This window comes from Strix aluco, chromosome 4 (genome assembly GCF_031877795.1).
Source record: "Strix aluco isolate bStrAlu1 chromosome 4, bStrAlu1.hap1, whole genome shotgun sequence".
Classification (NCBI taxonomy): domain Eukaryota; kingdom Metazoa; phylum Chordata; class Aves; order Strigiformes; family Strigidae; genus Strix; species Strix aluco.
In genome coordinates this window covers 106372085-106378084 of record NC_133934.1, presented here as the reverse complement: position 1 = coordinate 106378084, position 6000 = coordinate 106372085, and positions in this window count along the sequence as shown.

The following is a 6000-nucleotide window of genomic DNA, read 5'->3' as shown; positions in this document are numbered from 1 at the left end:
GTGTTTAGAATACACTTATCCTTTAATTCAGACTGCATGAATAATATTTACTCTAGTTTATTCAGTGATATTTTTCCTCTAACCATAAATTATTCCTCTGGCTGCCCTTAGAGCCATACCAATCGTGGAAATTGTAATGATATGAGAAGCTACTGAGGTTGGTTGGTTCCTTCTTGTTTGGTCTGGTCTGGATTGGTTTCATTTTCTTTATTTCAGGTAGCTTTTGCTCTCTGAAATCTATATGTAACCATTCATTTTCAGTAATCAGGAGGCACCATGAAGAAGATATATCCCTGAGAAGTTCCATCTCTTCCTGTGAAAGAGGAATAGAGCAACTCTAACTTACATATTCACCCCTTGAGTCTGAAGGGTTGTCATTCCCCATTGTACCAAACACTAGTCAAAAGCTCAAAGCAGCACAAGGTACAGCTGCGCACATCAATATCCACCAACTACAAAAGTTTAGGAGAAAACCTCAGTGGTAGGGCACATCTGCCTGTTTCATTAACTTCCCTGTGACACACTGATGACAGCCACTGTTAGAGGCTGGATAGTCATAAAATCACAGAATGGTTTGGATTGGAAGGGACCTTAAAGATCATCTACTTCCAACCCCCCTGCCATGGGCAGGGACACCTTCCACTAGACCAGGTTGCTCAAAGCCCCAACCTGGCCTTAAACATTTCCAGGGATGGGGCATCCACAACCTCTGTGGGCAACCTGTTCCAGTGCCTCACCACCCTCACGGTGAAGAATTTCCTTACATCTAATCTAAATCTACCCTCTTTCATTTAAAACTGTTACCCCTTGTCCTATCACTACATGCCCTTGTAAAAAGTCCCTCCCCATCTTTCCTGTAGGCCCCCTTTAGGTACTGGAAGGCTGCTAGAAAGTCTCCCTGGAGCCTTCTCTTCTCCAGGCTGAACAACCCCAACTCTCTCAGCCTATCGTCGTAGGAGAGGTTCTCCAGACCTCTGATCATCTTTGTGGCCTCCTCTGGACTCACTCGAGCAGGTTCATGTCCTCCTTATGTTGGGGGCCCCAGAGCTGAGCACAGTACTCCAGGTGGGGTCTCATGAGAGTGGAGTAGAGGGGGAGAATCACCTCCCTTGACCTGCTGGTCACACTGCTTTTGATGCAGTCCAGGATACGGTTGGCTTTCTGGGCTGCAAGTGAATATTGCTGTGTCACGTTGAGCTTCTTGTCAACCAGCACTCCCAAGTCCTTCTCCTCAGGGCTGCTCTCAATCCAATCTTCACCCAGCCTGTCTTTGTGCTTAGGATTGCCCCAACTCCTGTGCAGGACCTTGCACTTGGCCTTGTTGAACTTCATGAGGTTTGCCTGGGCCCACCTCTCCAGCCTGTCCAGGTCCCTCTGGATGGCACATCCCTTCCCTCCAGTGTGTTGACCACACCACACAGCTTGGTGTCATCAGCAAACTTGCTGAGGGTGCACTCGATCCCACTGTCCATGTCACCAAAGACATTAAACAGCACTGGCCCCAACACTGACTCCTGAGGAACGCCACTCATCACTACTCTCCATTTGGACATTGAGCTGTTGATCGCAACTCCTTGAGTGAGACCATCCAGCCAATTCCTTATCCACCAAGTGGTCCATCTGTCAAATCCATGTCTCTCCAATTTAGAGACAAGGATGTCATGTGGGACAGTGTCAAATGCTTTGCACAAGTCCAGGTAGATGACATCAGTTGCTCTTCCCTTATCCACCAATGCTGTAACCCCATCATAGAAGGCCACCAAATTTGCCAGGCACAATTTGCCCTTAGTGGAGCCATGTTGGCTGTCACCAGTCATCTCCTTATTTTCCCATGTGCCTTAGCGTAGTTTCCAGAAGGATCCTCTCCATCACCTTGCCGGGCATAGAGGTGAGACCTACTGGTTCCCCAGGTCTTCCTTTTTTTCCTTTTTAAAAATGGGGATTATGTTCCCCTTTTCCAGTCAGCAGGAACTTCATCAGACTGCCACAACTTCTCAAATATGATGGATGGTGGCTTAGCCACTTCATCCGCCAGTTCCCTCAGTACCCATGGATGCATCTTGTCAGGTCCCACAGACTTGTGTGCCTTCAGGTTCCTTAGATGGTCTCGAACCTGATCTTATCCTACAGTGAGAGGTTCTTCATTTTCCCAGTCCCCGCCTTTGCCTTCTGTGTCTTGGGTGGTGTGGCTGGAGCACTTGCTAGTGAAGACTGAGACAAAAAAGTCATTGAGTACCTCAGCCTTCTCCATATCCCGGGTAACCAGGTCTCCTGTTTCCTTCTGGAGAGGGCCCCCATTTTCACTAGTCTTCCTTTTATCACTGATGTACCTATAGAAGCTTTTCATGTTGCCCCTGATGTCCCTGGACAGATTTAATTCTATCAGGGCTTTAGCTTTTCTAACCTGATCCTTAGCTGCTCAGACAATTTCTCTGTATTCTTCCCAGGCTACCTGTCCTTGTTACCACCTTCTGTAGGCTTCCTTTTTATGTTTGAGTTTGTCCAGGAGCTCCTTGTTCATCCATGCAGACCTTCTGGCATTTTTGCCTGACTTTCTCTTTGTTGGGATGCATTGCTCCTGAGCTTGGAGGAGATGATCCTTGAATATTAACCAACTTTCTTAGGCCCCTCTTCCCTTTGGGCTTTATCCTGTGTTACTGTGCCAGAGTACTGGCTACTGAAGAGGCCAAAGTCTGCTCTCCTGAAGTCCAAGGTAGTGAGCTTGCTGTGTGCCCTCCTTGCTGCCCTAAGGATCTTGAATTCCACTATTTCATGGTCACTGCAGCCAAGGCTGCCGTTGAGCTTCACATTCCCCACCAGTCCCTCCTTCTTGGTGAGAACAAGGTCCAGCATAGCACCTCTCCTCATAGGCTCCTCTATCACTTGGAGAAGGAAGTTATACTGAACTAGATGGATCACTTGCCTACTCTACAGGTGCATTCCTGCATCCCTCAATTCTGAGGGCACAACACCACAGTGCTGCGTATTCTTCACCACCTTACCATGCATAATCCAAGGTCCTAATATTAAACTTCAAGCTTGTCTATAGTGAGAGGTACTCATGCTATCTGTGGCTCACCAAGACAGTCTGAGTCATTGAAAACATGGGAACTGGAAATGCTCCCATGTATATTCTTGGAAACTGGAGGCTGGGAGGTCTCAGTCCTAGCCAAGGAACACCTTGATGAAGTGGTTCCCAGTAACAAGAAGACCAAACTAGAAATTCAAGTTTAAGCGATGGAGCCTTAAGATGACACAAAGAGAATCCATGAGAGAACTGATAGGAATTACCTAAATCAGATCAGAGACAGAAATGGTGAACTCTGAAATGTTCCCATGGATATTCTCAGTTCTTGCCCCAAAGCTCAGCAGCGCTGGAGCCTGACCATACTCATAGCTACACTCAATGCTAAGATGTTTCTCAACATCATCTTAGCCTCTCCATCCCCTATCTGCCAGTCAGTATTCTTAATCTTCCCATTGTCAGAATCTAAATTATTTCTGTCATTTATATGGCTAAATGACAGCTGTCCTCCTATTCCACCCAAAATCCTGTTCTCCAGGGCAGAGATATGTACCTCTCAATCGGCCTTCATCTAGTTTTTCCTCATTTTTTACTCTGCTGAAGATCCTATCTCTACCTTTGGCCAGAAAGAGAATATTCAAAGATATAGCCTGCATGGTGTATCTGGGAGACTGTTTACCCAGGCAGCCTCATCTTGTCCACAAAAGACTTCAGACAGGGGAATTGCAGAGGGAAATGGGCATTGTCAGCACAGAGCACTGGGGGACTGAGCCTGCCAACTTCTTTGTCAAATTGCCCCCAGCAGAGAACACATGCATTTCATTTTTGAATGTCTGAAGGCACTCTTGCCTGTGTTATGTTGCCAGTGTTGGGATGCAGCAGTGGAGGGAACTTAAAACATTTCAAAGTGGCCAAAAGCCTCTCCAAACAGAGGGCTGCTTCCTGATCCCAGCAGAGATCACTGCAGCTTTCCAAAATGCCCTTTCTCTCTTTCTGGAGGCTAGAAGTTCAGTTTGGGGAACAGACTAGGCTTTACACTTCCTAGTTTCTCTCAAAAATGGAAAGCCCCTGCTTCCCATAACCCCACTGTCCGCTCTTGCCTTGTGTCCATCCACTCCCCCTCCCTGCTCCAGCACCTCCTTCCCCACCTCCAGCCCGGGTGACGATCCATGAAAGCCCCCAGCAGTATGTCACGGGAGTGATAATTACATCCCCCTGCTCGCATCATGCCGCCTGCTGCTGACCTCTCACCCCTCCTCTCTTTTAATCACCCCCTGGCATCAGTCACTCTGACAGGGCAGCAGCACGAGCCACGTGACCTGTCAGCCCAGGGACATGACTTATAGGGCCCGGCTGGTGGACAAAGGGAAGGGAGATAGGCAGCATAAATCTCCAGGGCAAATAAAAGAGAGTGATGGGGCACTCTGCTGGGGCCTGCGTTAGCAGATTCTCAGCCTCTTGTTATTCAGCCCAGAGTTATGGTGATGAGGAAGTGGCCGAGAGTGACACGCGCTGGTCCCAATCAACCTTGCGAAACCTGCAGAGACCTAGAGGAGCCTTAATGTCACGCATGGCTGGAGAGCCTCAACAAGGTGGGCTAGGGCCAGGGGAGCAGTCAGAGCAGTCCCCAGCCACCAGAAGCATCTGACCAACAGCAGCTTCACCTGACAGAGCAAGGCACTAAGTCACACAGACCAAGGATAGGGGACCCCAGAGTTGTACCTCTTCATCTCTAGTGAGCATAGCTGCAGGAGGATTTGTGCATCAGAGCATCCACCACTGGCTCAGGACACAGGTTTCATCCCTATCACATTACTTTAAGATCCCCACCAGTCCTCTGCTCACCTGCAGGCTCCCCTGCCATATATCTCCTTTCCACCTGCTGCCTTGCACTCACCTGTTGCTTGGCAGGGTGAAATCACTGGTGCATCAGTCAGCCACTGTCATTATAAAGATACAGGACATCTGGGGTTTCCACCAAGGAACAGTCCTCCATTGCTCCTCTTGCGACTGCAGAGACCTTTTACTTCTGTACAGAGCACAGGAGGGAGTGTGGTCCACTAACACATGCTATGATGGCTGCTGCAGTGGACAAAGGGCATCAGAAGGACCCATTTGAATCATCAACTCCATACTACGACAGTCACCACCCAGGATCTCTACAGGTTATCTTGTCCCCCTCATCCATATATTTCTCAGGAGGGAAAGTGGCAAGGGAGAGCAGATGTTGCTAGAAGTGCTATAACTCCCCTAGTACTGCACTTCCAGAGAAAAGAAGTTCAAGAGCTTTAACCCAGAAGGTGTAGGAAGGAGAAGGAAGCCCAGAGATAAGAACTGGGGGCAGTTTTGAATATACTGGAGGATAAATTAGCAAGAGGGGAAACACCTGGGAGGAAGACAGGGAAATTTTAAGTACATTTTCTTTCATTTGTTTGAAAACTGAAAGTGGTATCTGGAATTGTAGCTCCACAGCTGAAAGCCAAAAACCACAATGACTTCCCCCTGTGCTTCAAGGAACAAAGTAATGAAGCCCATTTCCAGCTTTGGGTGCAGTTGTTTCTGACTGAACAAAAGAAAGGTGAAGCCAAGTAATCAGGAGGGATTTGGCTTCATAAACATATTTATCTGGGAACCACCATGTCTCAGGTGCTCATAACTCTGAAAGCACTGGGGGCAGAGTGGGAAGGCACTGTGCAAACCTCTTACACTGGTGCCCTGTCCCCATCCTGTCCTGCACTGGCAGTGGCTCCTCTAGACTTCAGATCTCATCTACACAGTAAAAACACTGGCAAAGCCAGCTACCAACGTTGGCTGTTTACATTGTATTTAAGCACCACCTTTGACCATCTCCTCTTGCACTTCTCTGAGACCTACAAACTCACAGCACTTGCAGCACTGCAGCAGAAATTCTCTCATTTTTAAGACATGTCAGTTGCTAAAATGAGATGTGTGTCCAGGCAGTGATGGGTGAAGGT